The sequence below is a fragment of the Solea solea genome, chromosome 18 (genome assembly GCF_958295425.1).
Source record: "Solea solea chromosome 18, fSolSol10.1, whole genome shotgun sequence".
Taxonomy (NCBI): domain Eukaryota; kingdom Metazoa; phylum Chordata; class Actinopteri; order Pleuronectiformes; family Soleidae; genus Solea; species Solea solea.
Window position 1 is genome coordinate 9511207 of NC_081151.1, and position 24395 is coordinate 9535601.

At 42.8% G+C, this 24395-nt stretch overlaps 1 protein-coding gene across 1 annotated transcript in view; it reads left to right on the top strand.

Annotated features, from left to right (window-relative positions):
* Nucleotides 1-24395, top strand: part of pacrg (PARK2 co-regulated) — a 125959-nt gene that overhangs the window by 38366 nt on the left and 63198 nt on the right. The gene's annotated exons all lie outside the window — the stretch shown is intronic.

Here is a 24395-nt window from a genome sequence, read left to right on the forward strand (position 1 = left end):
CAGATTAAAGTCCGACACGTATCCAGGGCTGGCATACCGTGTGTATTTAAGCAATTAGAGTTGTCATGGGGGGTTTTGTGTGGATGAAGACAAAAAAAAAAAGGGAAAAGTTCTATCTCCATGTGGATACAGTACAACATGAGTCATCAGATTCAGATTCAAGGGCATAGCAACATCTAAAATCCAATAGGAAAAATGAGGAAATGGCTCTTATATTATTATATTGTAAACAGGCATGCTGGTGACGTTAATTGAAGAACTACAGTGTAGATTTTGATGTCATGCGAACTAAGTGAGGATTATACTCGCATTGACTGCCGACTCATCGCATCCAAAACGCCCATCGTTGACTTTGATTCCCATATGCATCAACAATTCCACCTTGAGAGCTGCTGGATTTGTTTTTTTTCCCCCCAAAGATGGATGTTATTGCTGCTACATGTTGCCTCGTCATATACATTACAGTGAGGACACAGGGACTCGCAGAGCGTGCGTCTGTGTAACAGTCCCTCCTACTACTGAAGCTATAATGATGCACTGTGTGCGACCCTGAGATGAGATTGATCAATAAGTCACTGCAATGAAGTGGCACATCGATTATACCAATGACAGGGCATTTACAGGTTTAATCTGTATAATGAGTATAACCTTTTTCTTTCAGCCACCTGCTCTCTGCTGGGCCATGAGTGTGTTCAAGGCCAGGGGGGGGGGAGCAAGATAACATGAACGTCACAGGAGGGGGGATGCTGGGTGGTGAAAGTACATGAGATAATTCAGAAAAGCAAAAAGACAGGAAGTGGAGGAAAGGGAATGTTTTATTGCTGACACGTGGGCCTGTGTTTGTGTCACAGCTGTAGGTAAGATATAAGAGCAGGGGGAGGATCATACACATGTGTATATATATTCTTTTTGTATGCAGTGTAGCGAGAGGCCACCAATGATTAATGTGTGTCATAGGTAACTCTAGGCTCTGCTCTCTCTTTAGCATTTACAATGTGTCCTCCTCCTGTAGCCTTCACAAGCTTCCCCGAACATTAACAGCTTCTTTATTATTATTATTTTTCTTTTACTGTGAAACAGCTTCCTCCTCCTCCTCCTGCTTCTTGTCTATAACGCTCCGTTTTTTGTCTACTATAACGTGGTTTGACTAACTTACGACTCGTTTTTGAATGATCCGGCAACTGAAAATGCACTGTTTTTTTTTTTTTGTGTCATTCATGCTCTATCTCAACCATCATAACTTTCTCCTTCTCTTTTGCAACACGACACAAATGCCAGCCACCGTGAATGGCATGAACACCAATTAACCTATATGCTTATCAGCCAAACACAGGCGCGGCGCAGGCTCTGTGCGTCTGAATGCGTCTTTTTAAAGGCGGCATGTTCATTTGTGAAATGAATATGCATCGAGTCTTTTTAACACAGCATGACTCGGATAAAAAAAAATCCCTTTGCAGAGATTGTGTGAAATGATTGATCAACAACTTTCTGTGAACTTGTCGAGCAGTCTGTAAAAAGGGGGGAAGGACTTTTTTATTGTACGGCAGTTAACTTGGTGTTGTTGTTTTTTATTGATTGCGCCCATAGATTTGAGATTTTACTATTGATATTTTTAATTATGCCAGCCAAAGTTAATTACACGATTAATGATTAGGTAAACTAAATAAAAGCCACATTCATTTCAATCCAGCTTCCACTGTGCCATGCAGGCCTCGTTATCTATGAAGCAATATTTGCTATATTGTAAAAAATAATAAATAGGGCTCACTTGTAGTTTTATAGACGTGTCTCTCTATTTTCATCCAGTGATTTAGACGTTTATTTTAGAGCGTCACTAACTTTTCAGCGCAAGCTAATGACTAATCCAGTGAGGGAGCACTGAGGTTTAATATGAGATTTATTTATTTTTTTCATCTTGCTGTTAAAATGTCATCCTGATGACATACGAAACAGTGAATGTCGTGATTTTATTTTGTAGCCGAGCTGTAACATAACAAAAGCACCATCTGAATAAGAAGGCTCTAAGACTTCCAGCAGAGTCTTAGAGCCCTCACTTTTGGTGATGTGTGTGCAAAATCATACATGTTTTTATTCAATTTAAGTGGCATTCGTTTCCTGGTCTGTTTGTCTTGTGTGCTTTGTGACAGAATGTGGTTCCCAATGTAATGACGGACAATGTTGGGTACTATTTTGAATAACATGTTTTTGGTATGAACTAAAATCCACAGTTCCCAGATTTTTAAAGATACACAATAACATCGAAATAATATTATATTTTTGAAATATGTATAAGCTCGGGGACAAAGCCTGATGAGATATATTTTTGCCACTCATGTTTTATCAATATTATTCTCTATACTTTAATTATGATAGTGACAAGTGAAATCAAATTTGCTTTAAAAAACGACTGCTTAAGTAGTCACTACATTGTAAATATGCTTTCCTATGGATGGCTGCCGCAAAATGTCTCTGGGGCACAAAATGCTCTGAGTGTTATGTCAAGGGAATATTACTGTGGTGTTATGATGTGTTTTTATTCTGTCAGCCTCATCCCCAAGGGCAGGAGCCCCACTTACAACTGTGCTGCCTGCTGCTTCACTTCACCAGATGATGCTTCGACATGTACGCCGCGTAGACACGTCCATGCAAACAGTCAGACGCACACTCGCGCGCGCTCTCTCTGTCTCTCTTTCACACGCGTATAGCTTTGTGAGGGCACTCGCTAACTCAAGTCATTTCCTAATCCACTCTTAAACAAGTGAATTCAAAATCCCCTTACCTTCAAACACGCCTTTACTTAAGTGAAAAGAATAATCATGTACTTCACCCAAATGTTGTCACTCTGTAAAGTCTTTAACTACAACTGACTACTTAACCCTGACCAATAACTAAGTGTCTAACCCAAACTTTTACCCCACCTTATAAAATAATCGTAACCCTTAAAGTTTTTACCCCTAGCCTTTTCAAGTCCAGAATTTCTCTTCACAGCCACACACACACACACACACACACACACACACACACACACACACACACTGTCACCTTCAGAAAGTTGAATGCTCGCAGCCTCAGCCAAGTTAAATGCTGTTTTGCCAGTCCATCTCCGTATCCCCTCCCCTCCCCTCCCCTGCTCTCCCCTCCTCCCCTCTTCTCATCTCTTTGACTCCCAAGGACAAGGAGACCCACTGTACAATGGGACATCATTTATCACTGCAGGAACAATTACTGGAGACATTTCATTGTCAGAAATTTTCAAGCCAATTCTTCCCCCATCCCTCTCTCTCTCTTTATCTTGCTCCCCCCCCCCCCCCCCATGTCTTTTCTTTCTTGCCCTCCTCTGATTCCGTTTCCCCTCTTCCTTCTTTGCATGTCTCCCAATGAGCTCCATTGCAGGTCAGACTCCCAGGCCCATCACTTACAGCACAGAGGCGGTAGTATAATATCTCATCTAGAGGCCTTGACAGACTTTTCTCCCTCTGTTTCTCACAATGGACTCTTGTTTTTTTTCCCCCCCCCCCAAGGAGAGCCATGGAAAATTGCCTCTGATACTGTATCTTCTGCCCTGAGCTTTAATGAAGCCTTTCAACGTGGTTTGGTGTGAAGGGGAAGGAAGAGAGTTAGTTTTCTAATCTCTTTTTTTGTGATCACACATGCAGGCTCGGCCTTAGACACACAGCAGTGCAGAACATGGATTTAAGTGCCATATAAACATCAGATATATATGATATATATTGTCCGGCCTTTTTCTTTTTCTCATGAGTCACTTGACACTGCCACATTTGAGCGAGAACAAGCCATATGACAGCTGTACAGTATGTCTCCTCACAGAAATGGTCAGTTTGAGTTTTTGCTCCACTAAGTACGAGAAAACCTGATCTCTGGACTAAATGACCTGTTCTATGCCCCCGTGTGAAGAAGAAAGTCAAATAACCTGCAGTCTGAACCATAAATACACAAGACAGTGCTCAATTTTCAAATTTGCATTTATTGTTTCAGTGTGACATTGACACGCGTGTTCACAGATAAGGAGATTCAGGCAAGTGTGAAGCACCACCTCAGGTTGACTTCATGCCATCCCTGACGTCCATCAGTGCAGAATGGAAATGGCCTCTTAGTGTCAAATGTGCTGTGATTTATCCACAAGTGCTGATATTATCATTATTAGATCGTTTTACTGACTAATGACATTTGAAAGGTGCTTTGGTCTGCGCCTAGGCACTGGGGGCAAATTACCGCTCCCCCCAGCATCGTGCTGTGTTCTCCCTGTGGTGAAAGCAGCAGGTCTAAGTCAGTTATGGAAGGGCGTATTGAGCATACTGCATGTGTGTCCATTTGTGCCACCGGGCTAGCTCAGGGGAAGCACCCCCAAGGCTTCGCCGCAGGGCTGATCAGTGGCTTCTCACATGTTTGTCAGTTTCCAAGTGTGTCCCTGCACAGTCCCACAGCCACCTGTCAATCCACAGGTGAAACGTCTGTACTAATACATGTGCCGCTCGTGACTAGTGGATAAACGGTTGCTGCTATCGGTAAGCTCCCGGAAACCTTTCATGTTTAGTGCAGTGGGAGTTGCCCTCAGTTGTTAACTTATTTTAGAGGTTGAGTTATTATAGATTCAGTCCGTTGCTTTTTGTAATTTCCTAATGTCAGTGGTACTTGCTACTGCTAGGTCTCAGGTCTCTGTAGGGCGACTGTTATTGTTTGGATTATATTGCACAAAATGTATGATTAAACTAAACGTATGTAATTGTTAGTGCTGTCAAACTAAAATATTTCATTGTGATTAATCGCAATTAATCAGACATTTTTATCTATTCTAAATGTCCCTTGATTTCTTTTTGTCCCATTATCTTCTTTCTCATTTTAATGCTCTTATCAACATAGAAAAGTGGATCGGCTTGCTTTGTGTTTTTTTTGATGAGACAATATCTCTGTCACCCTGCATGTTTTGAGTTATTCCTCTTATTATGAGAGCCGCACAATAATAAGAGAAGCTGTGTATCACCCTGCAGTTCTGTGAATAAAGTGCCGTTCTTCAATGTGTTGTTGCCGCAACAAGCTAATCCGAGCTAAAGGAGCTAGCGGTCTTCGGTGGACTCCTTACTACGGTTTGGGGGTCTGCCAACTTGGTTGGTAACACTGCGTACATCATTACTTGGATGTGGGGAAGTGCGTTGGGAAATGAGCCAGGCTGCGTTGGATACAGAGAAGCGCACAGCGCTCGCCATCCACTCAAAACGTAACGTTAGCCTACTACTCTTTAGCCCAAACACGTGTGTGCAGCGGGCCTGTTGTTTTGTTTCCCGTCTAGCTAGATCCGGTGTGGTGTTGTAGTTTTTCTAACTTTACTAGTTGTTGCAACAGCGTGTGAATGAAACTACAAAGTTTGCTAGGCCAAAAAGAACGTTCATCTCGCGATAAAAATTGACGCCGTTAAAATGGGTTTGCACTAACGCCGTAATAGCGCGTTTAACTGACAGCACTACTAATTGTGGCTACTTTTATATGACCCACTGTCTTTTTGTGTTTTACATTATGTTCAGTATCCAGTATTTGGAAAACACACCTTTAACAAGCTTGTTGGTCACTGTACATTGCACAGCAATATTTTGTTGTGGACGAATTCTCCCGAGAAATACCTGTTTTTTACTCTATGTATGAAATTGTGCCAAGAAATAAAGAGAGGTGGGAGACGGGAATAAGAGGTGAGGCTGAAAGGGTGAGGTAACAGTCGTGACAGGATGAAATGAGAGTAAAACTGTGAGAGGAAATATTAGTCATCTGCGGCCATGGACTACTTTCTGGATTTTGTAGAGTGTCACTCTAAGCTCCAAGAGCCACAGCTGGTTCCAACAGCAGCCAGACACCCAAGGGAACTCTCAGACACTCCTATGAGTCTGTCTCTGTAATAACTCTGTGCTGACATGGGTTAAAAAGGGCCAGAGACTTCAAGAGAGTTATAGATCTGCCATGCCTACACAATTGAGTGGAGATAGAACTGACCGTATGTCTGCCGTCTACACTGAATACTGGAAAGAAAAAGACAGAAAGTAACACCGAGTGCAGGTCATTACAATCAGCACGGTCTGTTCTACAGCCTTAAGTCTTTTCATTTAAGTACAGAATTCCATGAACATTCAGTGGCACTACCTTGACCTTTAAGCTGATTTAATACCAAAGTTCAAGACAGTGGGGACTTTTAGAACTCCTTCCTTGTAGCTTTTTAAATTTCTATCTTAAAAACTGGATGTAACTGTAGACAGAAGCCACAGACAATCCATACAGGCTTAATATCACTGAGAGGGCTCGAACAGTGATTTAGGACCATGCTCCACATAATCAACTTTGCATATTTGATGCGAGGCACTCTCCAGAGTGGGCTGGCTTTCAAATGTAAATTTTGCCTGCAAACTTAAATCATTTAGTGCATTTTACTTGAAGCGTATCTTTGAAAACAATGAATCACAAGGTTGCTGCATCCATTAGCAAATTGGCTCTGCAGTAGCTGGAGGAATAAAAGGAGAGAGAGAGAGCGGCAGAGTGAGAGGCAGAGTGAGCGTGTATGCGGTGGCAGCGGTCCTTTATAATCAACGCTAACAGTTTTAGAGCGACAGAAGCCAGACACTGCGGCACACGGACATCCATAAACCGCTGGTCACATGCATCACAACAATAGGCCCATTGATTGGCTGGCTGGGGCAGTGGGTGGGAGGCACTGGCTGTAAGTGATGCATGCCACAATCAGCTTTGAAGAGCGTCTGTTCTCTCTGTGGCTCTGTCGTGGTCATAGCACCCTCTGTGTGACCATGAGATGCCCGCGACAGATCCCTCAATGGCCTCCCTTCATGTCTCGCCGTGTGTAGCCAACACACTCTCCATCTCATCCCCATTCTGTCAGTCTTGCACACACACACACACACACACACATGCACATGTCACTTTTCAGGACACTGGCCTTGTCTTTCCTCTTTGGTTTCATCTTGGGAGTTTGATTGTATTTGGATAAGTGCAGGCAACAACATGTCCATCCTTTTCAGAGATGTGTATGAGACAGAGTCGCTTTTGCTTTCATAAGCACAGAGAGAGAGAGACAAGAGAAGGAGAAATGGGGCCAATTAGAGGCATGAAGCTACCACTGTCTTCTTGTGCTGCTGGTCTGGAGCAGAGCACTGTGTGTTACTGTGTGTGTGTGTGTTAATCTGTGTGTGCGTACGCAGGTGGATTGCATGCACATTCTGTACGAGAGGTGATGAGTAAAAAATAAGGACCAGGAAATCCATTCTTTCTGCTTTGCTGTCCAACATTACTGGCTGATGTATGAATTATGGAACTGACTGTAGGCTTTTGTTTAGGCCCAAAGGCTTTGCTTTCAGAACCCAGTGATCAGATACAATATCAAAAAAGTGGGCCCATGGGGATGATTTTCTTTTTCCTGTTTCTCTAAATTCATTTTTTTTTGTCTCTCTTGTCCAAAAAAGGGAAGTTGAAAGAGCTCTGAGAGCAGTGGTTCTCAGATTTTTAAGTCTGTGTTTAAGATACTGAGTGGATTTAATCTACTTACTTTTACTATGTGATACCAAAAAGTCACTGTGGTGAGAAATAAGAATTGTAAAAGTAGAGGCAAACAGTGAGCCTTTCTGCACACTGAGGTATGCATTCAAAGTGGACCGGCCAACACTGTGTGATCAAAGACACCAGATCAAACCAATCCACTGGCAGAAACATTAGGGAATGTATTCAACGGCAATGCAAAAAGAAAACTTCCAACCACCCATTGGAGAATTGTTAAAAAGAGATTATTGTCCGAGTATTGAGGCTTGTGTGCTGTTACAGCTCTGTGTTGACGTGTTCCTCCACCCTCCCTGAAACAAAATACATATCTTTACAGCCCGAACCACATCCCTGCTAATTAACGAAACAATAAACATGCTAGCTCGCATTAACTGTGGCGGCCACTGCATATTTCCCCAGACACAGTCTGACTGGTAGATAGGGATCCTCTCTCTCTCTCTCTGCTGCACAATATGGTAATCGGCCTCCTTCATCTCAAGCTCTCCATCTTCTCTGTGTCTTCAAAGTCAAGTAAAAGACCCTCTCCTCTCCAGTTTCCAGGCCTGTGCCCTATCTCCACCTGCAGGAACCTTAATCTGTCTGCACTGGAGACTTTTGCCACATTACTTGGGAACTCGACGACCAATTACTATACATTTGAAGTAGAAGTCTCATCAGGGTGATGTCACTACGGACAAATGCAGGCTTCCTTTTGACCTTTTGATTGTCCTGATGCATCAAGCGCTAAGGCAAACGAGACAAGTGGCGAGGGGGTCTATCAAGCTCAGGGTGATAATAACCGCACAGACGTGGAACAGTAGTCAGCCTTAAAGTCTGTGCTGAAAGTGCAAGAGAGTGTAGCACAGCTCTGGAAACACTTTGGGCTTTATGTGGCGTAGAACCTCTTTATTTTGGAGGGAAGCGTGTCAGTATGGCAGTATAATCCGACCTGCAGATAATAAGATGCCACGTCATAAATCCTCTCAGGAAACTGAGGCAGTTAGGCTCATATTTGCTCATCCCATCAGGACATGCACTGTTTGCTGCTCAAAGGGGATTGTCTCCATTCTTTCTTTGTACTCTGTAAACAGAGATTGCCCCTCAGAGAGTGAGTGAGTCAGGAGCATTATCATAAGCTCGTCATAACCAATGTTTTTCTTTGCATTAAATACAGGGGGAAAAATGTAGGTCCATGATTTAATTAAAGCTCGACTTAGGGCACAGGAGGAATAAAAAAACAAAACAAAAAGAGAATAGTAGCATTAATGGTATGTGTGTGTTGTTATTGCTGGTCCAGTTGCAGAATTCATTTTGTACCTTTGGGCGCTTTTTAAGCAGCGGTGGGTGATGTGTGTGCCCAGCTACTGGTGTGAGACAGGCAGCAGTTAGACATGCCAATCTGGTGGCCTCTTTCAGCCTGCCAGTCTGCTCAGATCTTCAGGGCTTCCTTCTAGCCCCCTCTGCTTTGCCGCGCTGTAGCAGAAGAGCTAATTAAAACGGAGCTAAATTAGCAACACATTCACAGACCAGCCTCAGCTGTTTGACTCCCTCCCCCCGGCTTTCTGTCTCTGCACCTCAGTGCACACACAAACACGCACAGAAGCCCTCCTCCGTCCTTCTCCTACCAACCTACATTATACTGAGGCTGCCTACTGAAGAGCACGTGTTTACCTTAAGGGGCTTTATGGCAATTACACCCACTGCGCTCTCTCGGCCCGTTTTGTTTTCCATTTATGTGTTTATTTAATTGGCATTCAGTGTGCTGTAATTCTATTAGTTCTTGAAAAGGTCAGGGTCATAGGGGATTGGCTTTTGGCAGACTCACTTGTGAGACACGTAACACTCGAACCGTACCATACATACATACATGGAGATAATTAAAAGGGTCCGTGGTTGAACTTATTTCACAACCTTTTAGGAAGACAATTAAAAAGCAAAACCCAGAAGAGGGCATTGAAATTAATCGATTTTGTAAAATATAGCTGGAATACATATTAATTATGTATCCTACTGTCTACACAGCGCAGGTGATCTCTGTTAATTCTTTATAAATGACTTGATCCAACAGTAGCATGGTGAATTAAAGGTCATTATACATCATTACATAACAAAATTATTAGAATTTCTATTTTCCTAAGAACAATCATGGACATCCTTCAGCCCATTTAATGCAACTTAATAATAAATGTTGATGGATGGTATTAACTGACTGGCAGGCACATAAAGAGTCTGATTTAACACTAAATCCCTTGATGCTGTCACTGCAGCATTCTGTGTAAATTCTTGAGCTCGTATTCAGTGATGCAACTTTTTTTTTGCTGTCAGGTCATCGTCCAAATTAACCAGACATTTTTAATAGTATTAAAACAATGAAAGTATATACATTTTAAACTCCTATTCGTTGGCCTACATGGCCCCAGCTGAACTTTGGCTGTTAATAATGAATGTATATGAACAGATCAGCATGTGTAATGGGGACGTGGGGAAGGATGAGTGGGTATTTCAGACAATTTATCACCACGTCTGCTGACCCTGATGAGCAGTTATAAAAGGTCCAGTGTGTAACATTCAGGGAGGGTTATCGCCAAACATTGAATATACCCATGATTATGCTTGTTTGTATAATTACTGAAAAAAAACAACAACATTTAGTTTTAGAATAAGCCTCCGTTTATGTACCTTAGGCAAGGGCCATGACAGGGGTGCCATTCCACCAGTGGTAAGTAGATGTACTATTAGCTTAGTACATCTACGAAGGTCCGGCAAAAATTGTTACAGTGTCATATATAGTTTAATCTGACAGTGCTGTGTTTTAATTTATTGGTAAAGAATATTTATTTGTCAGCATCACATCCACTGTTTTATAGCATGGCACAGAAATGATAAGAGCAAATGCATGTGAATAATGACCATAACGGCTTTGATAACTGATGGACCAATGGGACGACTAATTTGTTCGTGATTTTCACGACACCCAATCTTAGCAATATTCTGCTCGCAAAAAGGCATATATTTAAGTTTTTTGTTCTTCCCTCTATCTTCCTCCACCTCTCTCCCCCCCCTCTCTCCCTTTCCCGCTCTGCGAATGCTGCTGATTATGGTTAATTATGTTGATGAATGGTCGTGCTGAGGGTACTCCATCAGCATTTCATAATCTGTCTTCTCTCGCTGCACTTTATCACAACTAAGCTGAGTGTGCAGTGTGAACGACGGCGCGTGCAGTGCAGTGATGCTCCTCAAACACACATACATGTCCGACTTGAACTCTGACTGTGGCAGATTCTTCCCACTCTGGTCTCCCCGCTGAACACAAAGTAGGTCTTTGCATGCGTTAAATGTCAAGTGTTGAATTACTAAAATGAAATAAAAAACTGGAAGTATGTACACGCCTATCAAGAGGATGTGCTCTTTACATTTGAACTTGCTCTGCACGTTGCTTAAAGCTACAATTCAGACGGATGTTTGCCCACTAATGGTGCAGTGCCACTGTTTCCTCTTTAATTTCTCTGATACTGTTTTCCCTGGTGCTAATTTTAGTAGTGTCACCACATCCGCCCCTGCTTTAATCTCAGTCTTTTTTATTAGGACACCCTTTGCCATAAAATCTATATTAATTTAAGCACCTGTAGTAAACAGTTCCTCTTGTTTCTATTTTTGCACGACAGTGCTTTAGTTTCCCTTAATTTGTTGGCAGTGCTAGCACTTTCCTGGTTGTGAAATATTTCTGCTGAAGGAAAATAATGAAAAACAACAATTAACATAAACACAGACTGGCAGTCCTTTGTGAAATGTGGTCAAAAAATAGCCATAACTATTCATTCTTAATTATCACTTCTTAATTCCCATTGGCTTCTTTTTGTCCTTGTGATAAAACTCAAGTTCAGACAGAATTTGTGTATGTGTGAATAAACTGGACTCTGCTCTTAACATTCAAGCGATGATTATGCCCCATCCCCAGCCCACTTCTCACTTAATTGGCTTAGATGAATATCTAAAGAGCTAAAGCCTGGCTTAAGCCGTGCCATTAGTGTCGTGTTGTTATTGAATTTACGTGAATGCCACGGATGCTGATTGCGTGTCATGAGCAACCTTTAAACCATAGTCCATGTATGATGGATACGTTACTTACTGTAAAATGTTTATTTATAGAAAAGAGGGAGCAAGAAAAAGGGAGTCGGTGTGAGAAAATTGCTTGAAATTCAATATGCTGTGCAATTATCATGTGTAATAGCCTGTAAAATCCTAATATCTATTCAGCCACTTGGAAAGGCACAAGAAATGGCCTGACCACTTAGCCCACTTTCTTTGGCCCCTTCCTGGCCATGACAGACGGCCCTGTCTGGAGACGAGAAAGGAATAATATAAGCCATATTTCATTCAAAGGCCCCTCTCAATGTATCCTCATTCTTTGGGTTAAACTGACTTCCCCTCCTTTCCTTATCTGTCTGATTCCTCCAGAGCTGTATTGGTGATTACCTGGAGTGAATTAGTGGAGACATAAGGACTGACTGCATCCTTCAGGCGAAATGCGCTCTGAGAAGGTTGTTCTCTTGTTTTCTCTTCTGCTCAGTTTCGGGTTTATTTCAAGGGCGTGGAATCAGCTGAAGGTGAATTTTTGATATGTTGACCTTAACTTGGCATTTATACAGTATATGACAGTAATAATACGGGTAAAGAATAACTTCATTCAAGGGTTGTATTCAAACATAATTAAACTTTTGCTGCAAAATGGCACTGGATAAGAGTGTCTGCAGTTTGTGTCCCATCGTAAGGGGCAAATCTATCTGCATCAACTAATAATAGCTCATCCAATCCAATTAAGCGGAAAACGGAAAGTAGCAACTTGTGGACAGGAAGACGGAGCATTTGTGTTTTAATTAGCTTTTGCCAAAATAATTGATCATTGAATTGATGAGAAGTGCTGGGATCAGAATTGATGACATTTCTCTTCTGCATATAAAATAATGGGGAATGTGAGGTGGAAGACTGAATGTATGGATGATGCAATGGCAACACATTGGGTTTGACAGGCATTTTTACTCATGCTGCGCTCTCTACTTTTGATCCGAAAGTGAAATTCCCCCCTTTTGCTTTCCTAACACTCGTCTCTTGGAAACATCAGACGCGGCGTAATCTCGGGAGTCTGTGCGATCTTGCGTGCGTCTGTTGCATATGCTTGTGCGCGCAGATGTGCGTATGTTTTCGCAGTAGCAGGCGGCACCAAGGCCGAGCAGTTTACACCTACACTTTTTTTTGTAATAAACCTGTCAGAAACATACCCATCTTCATCTCCTTGCTGTTCACTTTGTCATCTGACAGTGCCTGTCATATCTCTCCACGGGATTTTCTCAGGGGGGGAAGAAAAAAGAAATCTCCACACATCTCTCACATTAATAGCAGCAACAAAAAAACAGCAGTATCAGACAAAAGAAATGTGAATTGCCTAATTGTTGCCGGGGTTTATGAACAAAGGAAGTTGTTCGTCACAACAAACTGATGGTCCTTTTTTTGCATTTAAACACTCAACTAGACTCATGCTGTTTATCTCCCTCAGATCTCTCCTCCTGGGGCCAACCAGTTATTGTCAACCTCCTGCTATGCGGGGAGGGACTATTTCCTTATTTGCTATCCTCTCCACCAACCACCAACACCCTCATCTTCCCTATGTGTCACATCTGAAAAGAGCACTCGCCACCTCTGCTGGAAGATTTCCCCATCCTGTGCCACTGCGATAAGCCTCTGACTTACTTCCTGTGCGCAGACACGCGGGCTTGTGTTGCCTTTTTGTATTTACACCTGCTCAGCTGCCCTGTTTCTGCTCCCCTCTTCCAAGTGGAGAGTCAGTGTGTGAGTGTGTGCATGCATATGCATGCGTTTGTGACTTTTCTGGCACATATGCAATGAGCGCAATCCTTGTACACCACCTTTGGCCACTTCTACAGGAAAACGTTTGCATGCAGGAAGGCTTTTGTCCGTCCAAGTACACGTATCTCTGTATATTCTCACTGTTAATTGTGAATATCCACCGTGACACACGTTCTTCAAGCTGGTTAATCAGGCTAGACTTTGTATACCAATTTGGCCATTTAAAATAGAAAATATTTAGCAATGTTTACAGACTATATTTGTGTTTAGTTTGTAAGTGTATGCAGTGTTGTGAAAAGCTGAATTTGTGGAGACCGAATAAGTGGTTTCTTTCTATTAACTTCATTGAAAAGGACATGATGAATGAAACAATAGGTGGGAAAAACTCCTTTTGCAACATGAAGTTGTGTTAGTTCACTGTTTGACTGATTTTGAGAACCGTAGCGAAACCTTTCCCCAGCACCCATTAAGTGAAACACTTCGGTTATGCTCAGTATTAGTTCCAATCCTCACCCGAGACACTGATTTTAGAATTGGCCTGCGTTGCATACCTGATGAACAGGGCTGACAGCACTGAAACTCTATGGTAAACCCCATTTGGACAGGATTTATTTCTCTAGAGAGCGTGGGTAATTTTAATATCGCACGCACTGATGTGTAGTGATTTTCTCCTCATCCAGAGTGCATATATATGAGATGTTGGCTCCCAAACCCTAGTGTTATTCACAGTCCCAAATACTTGACTTTGAGTGTGCTTGTACGTTCATTACTTAAAAACAAAATTCACAACAAGCTAACAAGTAAATGTGTTTTTTTTTGTTTTTTTGCATGTTCCCTGCCAAAATACACTCACCATGCGTGCATCACTTGCAACAGTTGTGTACATTGTGCAGAACAGAACTTTAAGGGGCACATCTTGTCTATGTAGCAGCTGCTGTACATTATAAAAATCTACACTAATGATAGGGTTCACTGAGTAGACTGTTGATTTCACGTCACCATCACAGCAGCAACTTCAATGTTGTGAGCTCAGTGTCTCGACGTCGTTGAGGTGAGGTGTCATTTGTGTCAGCATTCAGATTGACCTTGTTGCATATAATATGAACTGTAACAGATTCCATGCCGAGTAGAAGACATGAATCTTGCAGTCACTTGTCGAAATTGTATGCATGTGCACTCAGAATCACACGGAATGGCACTTTCTAGTTCTATTTTCTCACAAGGTCCTGCGTGTTATAGTTTTCACTTCCTCTGAAACAATCCTCATCTTTTAGATTCAGTTCTTCTGCCAAATGTCCAGAGTGAAAGTGTTGAACCGTGGGATTGAAGATGCTATCATCAATGCCAAGGAATGACATCTCTCTCCCTGCGGGTGCTCAGCCTCCGTGTGCATTTGTTTGTGCACCCCTGTGCATAAAGCTTTGTTCTTTGTTGGCTTCCATTCACTGTGCTGTTTGGCTCTTGATTGTCATCATACCAAACATCTTCTTTTTTTTTTTACTCATCCTTTACTCAGACAGCTGGACCATCGCCCACACAGTTGGCTGCCGTTCTTACTTCAGAAGGTTGATTCAACATCACCTGACAAAGAGCTTTACTCTGACATCTCTACTGACCCTTCGCAGCAAGAGCTGACACTCTACCACAAGCTCATGTGCCACAATCCCGTTCATCTTTAGATGTGAAGATGCCTCGGTTCACCTTTTATTGACACAACAAATATGACAAGCAATTGAGTGGTGCCTTTTGGCACTTTGATATGAACAAGAATAGACAAACGAACAGCTGTGGTTTTGGACCCAGACATATTCAGCTCCTAGTTTCCCTGGATTAGCATTTAATTGGTTGCACCACTTTCATAATTGGGGGCCACACGGTGGTGTAGTGGTTAGCACTCTCACCTTGCAGAGAGAAGACCCGGGTTCGAGCCCCGGTTGTAACAAGGGCCTTTCTGCATGGAGTTTGCATGTTCTCCCCGTGTGTGCGTGGGTTCTCTCCGGGTTCTCTGGCTTCCTCCCACAGTCCAAAAACATGCAATGTGGGGATAGGTAAATTGGACACTCTAAATTGACCATAGGAGTGAGTGTGAGAGTGAATGGTTGTTTGTCTCTATCTGTGTGTGGCCCTGCGATGGACTGGCGAACTGTCCAGGGTGTACCCCGCCTATCGCCCGATGTAGCTGAGATTGGCACAGCACCCCCCGCGACCCTCTGGTCGTTCCTGCTCCAATCTCTTCTTCTACTTTTCCTCTCACTGATGGCACAAAGTAGAAGAATGGACTGTTATTGACATGCCATCGTGAATAGATGCAGATGCATGCTTGTTGTAAAAGATGTCTCTTTTATTTCTTCTTCCTTTTCATGCTTTCAGTTTACCCTTTACTTAGCCTTCCAACTCTTCTCTCTGTCACTGTCAGAGATGTATAAAGTACTAGAGACCAAGACTGGAGTAAATGTACAAGTACTCTATCAAAAAGTGACTTCAGTAGAAGTTGAAGTGTTCTCCAAGGACCACACTTAAGTGGAAGTACTAAAGTATTCAACTTTTTTTGTAATACCTTAGTACTGAAAGTAAAAGTAGAAGTATTGTGTTATGTGTATAAACATAGGCATAGGCTTTATGATAGCCAGCTAGTTAACGTTAGCTTAGCTGCTAAGTGAACACCGCAGCATGTCAGGAACTGCGGGTAGCTGCTTGTTGTAAAAGATATAGGTTGGTGTCTTTTATTTCTTTTTCCTTTTCATGCTTTCATTTTAGCCTTTACTTAGCCTTACAACTCTTCTCTCTGTCTGTCAGAGATGTATAAAGTACTAGAGACCAAGACTTGAGTAAATGTACAAGTACTCTATCAAAAAGTGACTTCAGTAGAAGTTGAAGTACTAAAGTATTCAACATTTTTTGTAATACCCAAGTACTGAAAGTAAAAGTAGAAGTATTGTGTTATGTGTATAAACATAGGCATAGGCTTTATGATAGCCAGCTAGTTAACGTTAGCTTAGCTGCTAAGTGAACACCGCAGCATGTCAGGAAACGCATGTAGCTAGCTACTTAGCTAGCGATTATGGTGTTGAAGGTGGCGTTTCTGGTTCTTCTTCTATCCCGAAACAAACTAACAGGCAACTGAAGTGTTCTCCATGCACGCTGTGTCAATGATGAGCCAGTTTCGTCAAACCTGGTGACAGCGCCATCTACAGCTCTGGCAGTGATAATGTGGTTTTGGAATGATTTGGAACAATTTTGTAAGTGTAACGATGTAGCGCATGAAAAATGTAGTAAAAGTTTCAACTCATCAAAAATATGTAGTGAACTACAAGTACTCCAGTAAAGTACAGATACAGCGTTTTAGTGCTTAAGTACAGTAGTGAAGTAGTTCTCTGGTCACTGTCCACTCAATCCATGGAGCTGTGGAAGTTCTGCATGGTCCAAGCACTGTTTGGTCTTTCGTCCATAACACAGGATGAGAGTTATCCATTGGCAACAACAAGAACATCGCATTAGGATCCTTGACAAACACTCTCTGCCTCGCATTTTTGCCACTGAAGCTGCTGCCGATTCTCCGTGCTGCTCCACAGTGAAGGGTCAGCATTCCTGTCTCAGTGCACTTGACACCCGAGCGAAGAGTTTTTAAAAATGATAAATTGCTTTGTCTGGGATTTATTTATTGGTAGTCACAAAACGTTCAGTGTCAAACAGCTCATGTCTGTTTACTGACTGACAGAGTGGGAGCTTTCTTTTAAGTAGCGCAACAGTCACACCTTGATGCCAGTGCACCGTGGTCGCACAGTGTCCGACGTCTTACTGTCCAAAACAATTTCACCTCGGTGAGTTTTGGAATATATGTACTGAGCTGAACTGGGCAAAGTGCAAAGAAACTTGTCTGAACTTGTCACCTTCTGTTTGCAGTGCCTAAGTTACACATACATTACAATCTACTGTTTAGAGTTTCGTCGTAGACTAAACATCTGTCAATAGATACCATCACACAAAGATTCACCCAAACATGTTAGTTATGTATGGTTAATATAAGCTCTTTCAAAAGTCAGTACAATGGACGAATCCAAGGAAAACAGCACAAGTTTCTCTTAGTTTAGCTTCGACCACAAGACACTGATACATGGTATTTGGAAATAGGCTCGCTCTTATTCTAGCACATGTGATCACCATCCCATTAGTGAATCACAAATTGCTCTCATTGTGTTTAGTTAATAATGACAGGGATTGATCGTTTCATTGAAAGTCAACATAATGTGACCAAACCTCCAGTGTGGAAGAAGTGAGAATACTGTCTCCCAGGAGGAATTTATAGACCCGTGTATGGAGAGAAGTGTATAGATTTTGCAACCTGGTAATTAGAGAGACAAGTTCACATTAAAATCAACTACCTCATAATTATTTTTGCATGTTTATGTACAATCTAACTATACATGCGTCGCTGTATGTATTCCTATTTCTTCAAACATGGGCCCTGTGTGGCTGCCTTGTTATTTTACACAGACCGATCATTCATCTTGGGCTCCATTGTTTTGGCCTCATGCACAAAAATCAATCGAGCTCATTCATCACCTGCTCATTGAAAACAAGAATATTTGTTTGAACATTTGTGTGGATTTCCCCGTTCAGTGTGAGGCAGAGGAGCAAGATTCATCACAGTGAAAAGTGCAGGCAGTGGATGCTACAGTTGTGGTATTTACTTGCTGAAAAAGCATTATTCTGTCCCCTTATCGTCCCCTTGAATCCGACATGTACAAATCACGCCCACGTGTCGACATGCAGAAATACGCGCGCGTGAGTAATTAATACACACGTCGAAACACGCTTGCAAGTTTGGCGCGTTGAACATCACACGCGCGGCTGAAATATACTCACTGTGGTTGCCGTTTCCTTCACAAACAACCCGTGATGGATAGGCCCTTTCCATTTTAAACAGGGAGAAAACACATGCCCCTGGGGACCCTTATGTGTGCAAGTACTTTGAAGTGTCCACATTTAATTCTTCTGTATGATAAATGAGAGGAGAACTGCAGTTGTAGCCTGTGAGGAAAAGCTCAGCTTGCTCAATGAGGGGAGCGGGTAACAAATGTAGCAATAGCTGATAAGCTGACTCTGTCTCTTGCTCGTGCTTGTTGTTCTGGTCCCTGCAGACCCCCACAGCCAGATAACAAATCCATCCTATCAATCAAACCCATCAATGGCTGGCTGCAGATTAGAGACAGTGATTTTGGGGCTGATTGGAGAGGAAACGCTGATTACACCTCTCTCTCTCTCTCCCTCTCTCTCTCTCTCTCTCTCTCTTTCTCTCTCTCTCTCTCTCTCTCTCTCTCTCTCTCTCTCTCTCTCTCTCTTCCTCTCTGACTTGATTACACTCTGCCTGTGTGTTGTCAAGCTCGGCTGCTGGAGCTGTAATCACTGGAAGCCGAGAGCAACAGCCGCGGATCCAGACACGAGGCGCAGACACGATCGCACCATAGGCTGGCAAGCTGAGGCTTTATGACCAGGTCGTATAAAAACGCCTGCGTCTGACACTGTCGGAGCATCTTGGCATGGTAACTGCACACACACCAATACATGTGCAGGCATGCATACATTACGCTGTGATAAGGAAAACTCCCGCTATGAAACCTGCAGTCAGGCTTTTTTGTCTTCTCCAGCTCCTGTCATGTTCATCGCCTCCTGTTCCTCTCAACTGCTCTGGCCTACTTCCATCACAGTGGCACACACACACACACACACTGTGAGTAGTACAGTGAGTGTAGTCCTAATCTGAGCTTTATTTAGCTGCCTCACCTTTAAAACTGGAGCAAGTTCTTGACAGTCTCTGTGTCACCTCAACTTCTTCTAGTGTTACATCCCTCTATCCTTCTAAGCCTCCTCCAATCTGCTCAGCTTTCCATCTTCCTGTCCACCGTTTTCTTTTTCTTTTTTTTCTTTTCCCCAGTCACTGCTGCCAAATGCGGTTTGCTGGATTTTGTTCGATTTGACTGTACTGTCGCGGCCAACAGAGGCCATTGTCACAAAAATATATTCACCGTACAGTCATTACCAACATTCCGCTGGCAGGTCTGAGATGTGTTTGCGAACATTAATTGGTTTTACACGCTCGCCTGTTTGTGGAGAAATAATTGCGACGAGTTCTCCGTGGCGGCAAAACAAACCCGATTTCCTTTTGTTCCTTAAGTAAACAAGGAAACCGCAGGTAAAAAAAAAAAAAAAAAAATTCAATAATGATTTTAGTGATGACATTTTGAGTAAAGTTATAAAAAAAAAGCCTGCAGCAGTGTCTGGTGTCTGGAAATGTATCAATATTTAGGGTAATTTCCAGCATCCTGCACTCCACACTGCTGTGGCTGGTGTTCTTTTACGGTGTGATAAAGACTATGCTGGGGAAAAAAACAAACAAATTCCCCTGCCATGTGCAATTCCTCACTGGAACATCCACTAAGGTTTCTCTTCAGCATTAACCAAAGCACAATCTCTACAGCGACGCCGTACACAGGGTCACTCTTTCAATTACCACGGCTCATGTTTGCCAGGCTCGTAGCAACGTCCTGCTTTTAATCCTCCAATAATCTTTATTCATTTTCAGCGTATGTTTGCTCTCTTGAATGTCAGGTAGCCCCCCCCCTGTAAGATTCAGAACTCGCGTCCTGCTTGTGAATCTTTGAATCCCACAATTTTGTCTCATTCTGCATGTGTTAGGTTTGATTTCAATTACCATCATGGTCATTTCTAGTATTGCTTTGAATTGGACATACTTGCCACGCTTGTTAGATGGAAACAGCTGGCAGGGGAGATAGCGAGGGTGACTCACTCTTCTTTCCCTCACTTATCGTTTGCCTATTCCAGTCTTGCTCCTCTCATCGTGACCTCCAAGAAAGTCAAAATATTCTGTTCATTTTCCCCTCTCGTCTCTCGTCTTATTTCTCTCTGATACTCACATTGAGTACACGCAGCACGCTGACTTATTTTTAGAATTACCAGTGCGTTGAACACCTGTAGCACGGTTTTGAAACAAGCTTGGATTTGGATAAATAAATTATTAGTATGTGTTGTGCACAGTGTGCTCATGAAAATGATGAGAGGCTCCGCTATAAAAGCTTCTCTTGAAAAAAAATAATAAATGAATATGAAGCGCAGCAAATAAATACCATCTTGAATCATCCGCAGTGGCTGCTATTTAATCTTAGTTTAGTTTGTTTGATAATAAAAACCTTTTTTTTCCGGCAAGGATAACACAGTGAAATCCAGGACTTTGCTGTTGTCATGTCAACACACTCGAGATTGCTCTTCAACCTGCAGTGAGGTGTGGAGGCGATGACCTCGGCTCCGTGACCCCACTGAAAGTGTGAAAGGTCGTATGCACTGTAATGATTGTAATGGTGCAACTTTACCTCAAATCCTCCTATTTTCCACAAAATAGCTGCTTTCTGGAGCAGAATATCTCGTTTATAATGTCTGTCCTGTTGCCAAATTGTGTCTCAGTGGTATCGTCTACATAGAGGCCAGTTTGAAATTAGATTTATGGAGAAGTCAGGGATCCGAAACAACTCGTACGCAATATTAATAATGAGGGGTGGATGTTGCCGTCCTCAAACCTTTGATGGTGATCTGTTCCTTATTAGATTGGTACTCGGGCTGCTCTCTCTCCACCTTCATTTATGTCTTTTCCCTTACAGTGGAAAACTAATACTGTCCTGATTGCAGGACACAAATAAGTCTTAATGTTCCGTCATAAATAATAATTGAAATCCTGGTACCATTTAATGTATTGTAAATATCCAACTAACGGCCATTGTCAGACTGCGATGCTTAATTGAATACGTCGTTAAATGAAAATGAGTGTGAGAGTCAAAAACGGCAAACAAGACTCACCGTAACAAAAACAATCTACGTCAAGGCTCCATCCCTTCACCCAGGACTGAGATCTGGCATGGTGTGTATTGTTATGGTTCTTGCCTTCTCTTCATATCATATCCCGCATTCCTTTTTAGCCTTTTATGATACTGTTTCACAGCAGGAGTAATGGATCGGAATTATGCTTTTAGTAGGACGACACAGGTTCGATTTCCACGTCTACATTATAATGAGGACTTAGTAAAACCACAGCTTTAGATTCTTTCGCTTCTGTAATACTTTTTGAGGGACATGTGAGTGTAGTATCCTGTAGAGAGAAAAACGGATGTGGTGTTTGAGGGATTTGATTGAACACAAGTGAACAGTGCACAGTTGTAGTAGGATGCTATGTTGTGGAGGACACTTGACCTACACCCACACTTCCCTATGAATAAACTACACCTAAACCATTCTTTTGCACATGTTAACCTCCAAACACGTGACATGACGTGCTGAAAACCTGTGGTCAATTTTCTATTTCACTCTAAATGGGACCAAAAATGACCCGAGAACTTCACATTTTTAAATCAAGTGAGAAGTATAAACTCATTTTCTTAGAGACTTTCATACAAGCAGCCTCGAGACTGGTAATTTGGCCAGCACCATGTTGAGATTTTCCTGATGCAGTTTTTTAATGAGCGGAATGAGCAGAGAGCCCTCCTCGCACTTGCTCCCAAAGTCTCATCTGTTGCTGTGTGTGTGTTGTGTGTGTTGTGTGTGTGTGTGTGTGTGTGTGTGTGTGTGTGTGTGTGTGTGTGTGTGTGTGTGTGTGTGTGTGTGTGTGTGTGTGTGTGTGTGTGTGTGTGTGTGTGTGCGTGTGTGTGCTGCAGTGGCGGACATGTGGGTCTGTGTCTCAGGGCTAATTGCTGCTACTTGGCTGATAGTCTTTCTGTGCTTCACTCTCATTGACTCCCCGGACTCCAGGGGGATTCCCACAAGCACCCAAAGACAAACAAACCTGGGCAGACGATCGATAAAGGATGCAAGAGTTACCGCTCAGTGCAGCTGCTGATTAAGATTCTCTGTGAATGTGTAAGTGTATGTGTGTGTATATGTGCTATATAAGAGAGTGAGTGTGTGTTTGCTGATTGCCCCCCCCCCCTCACCCCCTCTCCTTAAGCGCTAACTAGAATCTTCAGCCAGTCTCTAAGTGCTTTATGTGATTTTGATTAAGAGACTAAAAGAGTTCAGAGGTGTCTTCACAGCCACAGCACATGAAGGCCGCCAGGTAATTATTCCCTCAACATATCAGATTCACAGCAGAGTGGATGAGTCTGTGTCTTTGCCTTAATTGTGAGACCCGATATTGTGCCGTGTGCCGTTATGAATTAAAGGTAATGGCAATTACATCTTTTTATGGGCGTATTCTTTTGAAATGATTTGACTATATTACATTAACAGACAATATACATGGTCTGTGTTTATGTAGCACCATTTCTTTCACACACACATTTTTTTTTTGTGCCGGCACATTCTCACACTGCCACGAGCAATTTGGCATCAAGTGTTTTGTCCAAGGACACATCTGCAAGTCGTAGAGGAGCCAGGGATTGAATTCAAGTTTTTCTTTTTTACCAAAACTCTTTTGCATATGCCTGAAAAAGAGAAGCACACGGATACTATAGCATAATTTTAGTTTCTCTAAATCAGTTTACTTACTTCAAGGATTAAGAGAGGGCAGGTGTTTGTGTAATGGCTTAATATCTTTATTATAGTACAAGTACATTAGAAATGGATGCACCTACATTTATGAGCATGCTTAAAACGTACTGGATTGTGTTCCGTGTGGCTAAAAAGTGGCACGACGCACCTGGGTGCCGCTGACTGTCCCAAATATAAAGCATTGCTTTGCCTCTAGTCCTTCTCTTCACCTTCTCTTTGGACTCATGTTTGCTTTTGTTCTCTTCTTCAGGCCGACTGACTCACAATCATGGTCTTGACCAAGCACAGGGGGAAAAAGGTCAAGGTTGGCCAGCAAATTGCCTCAAAGCAATCAGCCTTGTCTCTTTACGCTAACAGTGTGAGCTCTTTCTGTCTCGCTCTCTCTCTGTCGCCATTTCTCCTTCTTTTTTTTTTTTGTCTCTCCATCTCTGTGTACCGGGGGGTGTGGGGTGTAAGCAACAGGAGGGCGAGACCAGCTTTGAAGCCCTGGCTGTGACCAGCGGCTGAGTGAGGGCTGGGGACTTGAAAGCACCAAGCGGCGCTGTCTGGGTGACATTTCAGCACAGACCGGCATGACCCAGCAGTGTGTGTGTGTGTGTGTGTGTGTGTGTGCAAAAGAATGTCTCCTCAATGCTTCAGCTGTCCTCAGGGAGTGCTGGCTACTGCTGGAGGCTATTTGCTTCTGCACCAAAGGGATTACCTTTCATTACATGAAAAAAAAAGAAAAAATCACCCCTTCAACCTCTAATAACTCGCTCAACTGTCATTCCACTGGGATGTAGTGCCACAGCCGATACTCCCGTTATAAATACACAGTCAATAACTAGATCCCGTGCGTAGATGGATACCGAGCGGTCGCTCCGCGTAGCATTTAAGACGATTTTCAGAGAGCATACACGAGAACGCGCGAGGCTCAAGGACGGCCTCCTTCGGGGGGGGGGGTGGCGGTCAGCTGTTCTCTCCAGCCCCATGTGTTGCTTCACACACACGAAAGACTTCACTTGAATGTGTCACACCGCATCCACACACTCGCAGCCCCGACGACTTCAAAGCGTGCTTCTAACCTGTAGCTGGACGAATATGTTCATCCGCCCCGGCCCGAAGTGTGTGTGTGTGTGTGTGTGTGTGTGTGTGTGTGTCTGTGTGCGTGCGTGTCTGTCTGTTCTGTAAACGCTGTAAACAGGTGTTAACATGTCAGCCCACAGGATGCCACATGCCGCTGTGTCATGATCCCCTGAACAGCTGTCTCCCTGCCATTGTGTGTGTGTGTGCGAGAATGTTTTCACTGCAAAGGGATATAATTGACCTCAAGAGGGGTTTTAGACCTAGATTTAGCGAAGCCAAGGTTAAACAAATACAATGTGCAAAGGCTGAAAGGATCGCAATGCAAACAAGTTCTTGGAAACGAGGTGGTATTTTCACCTGCTGTG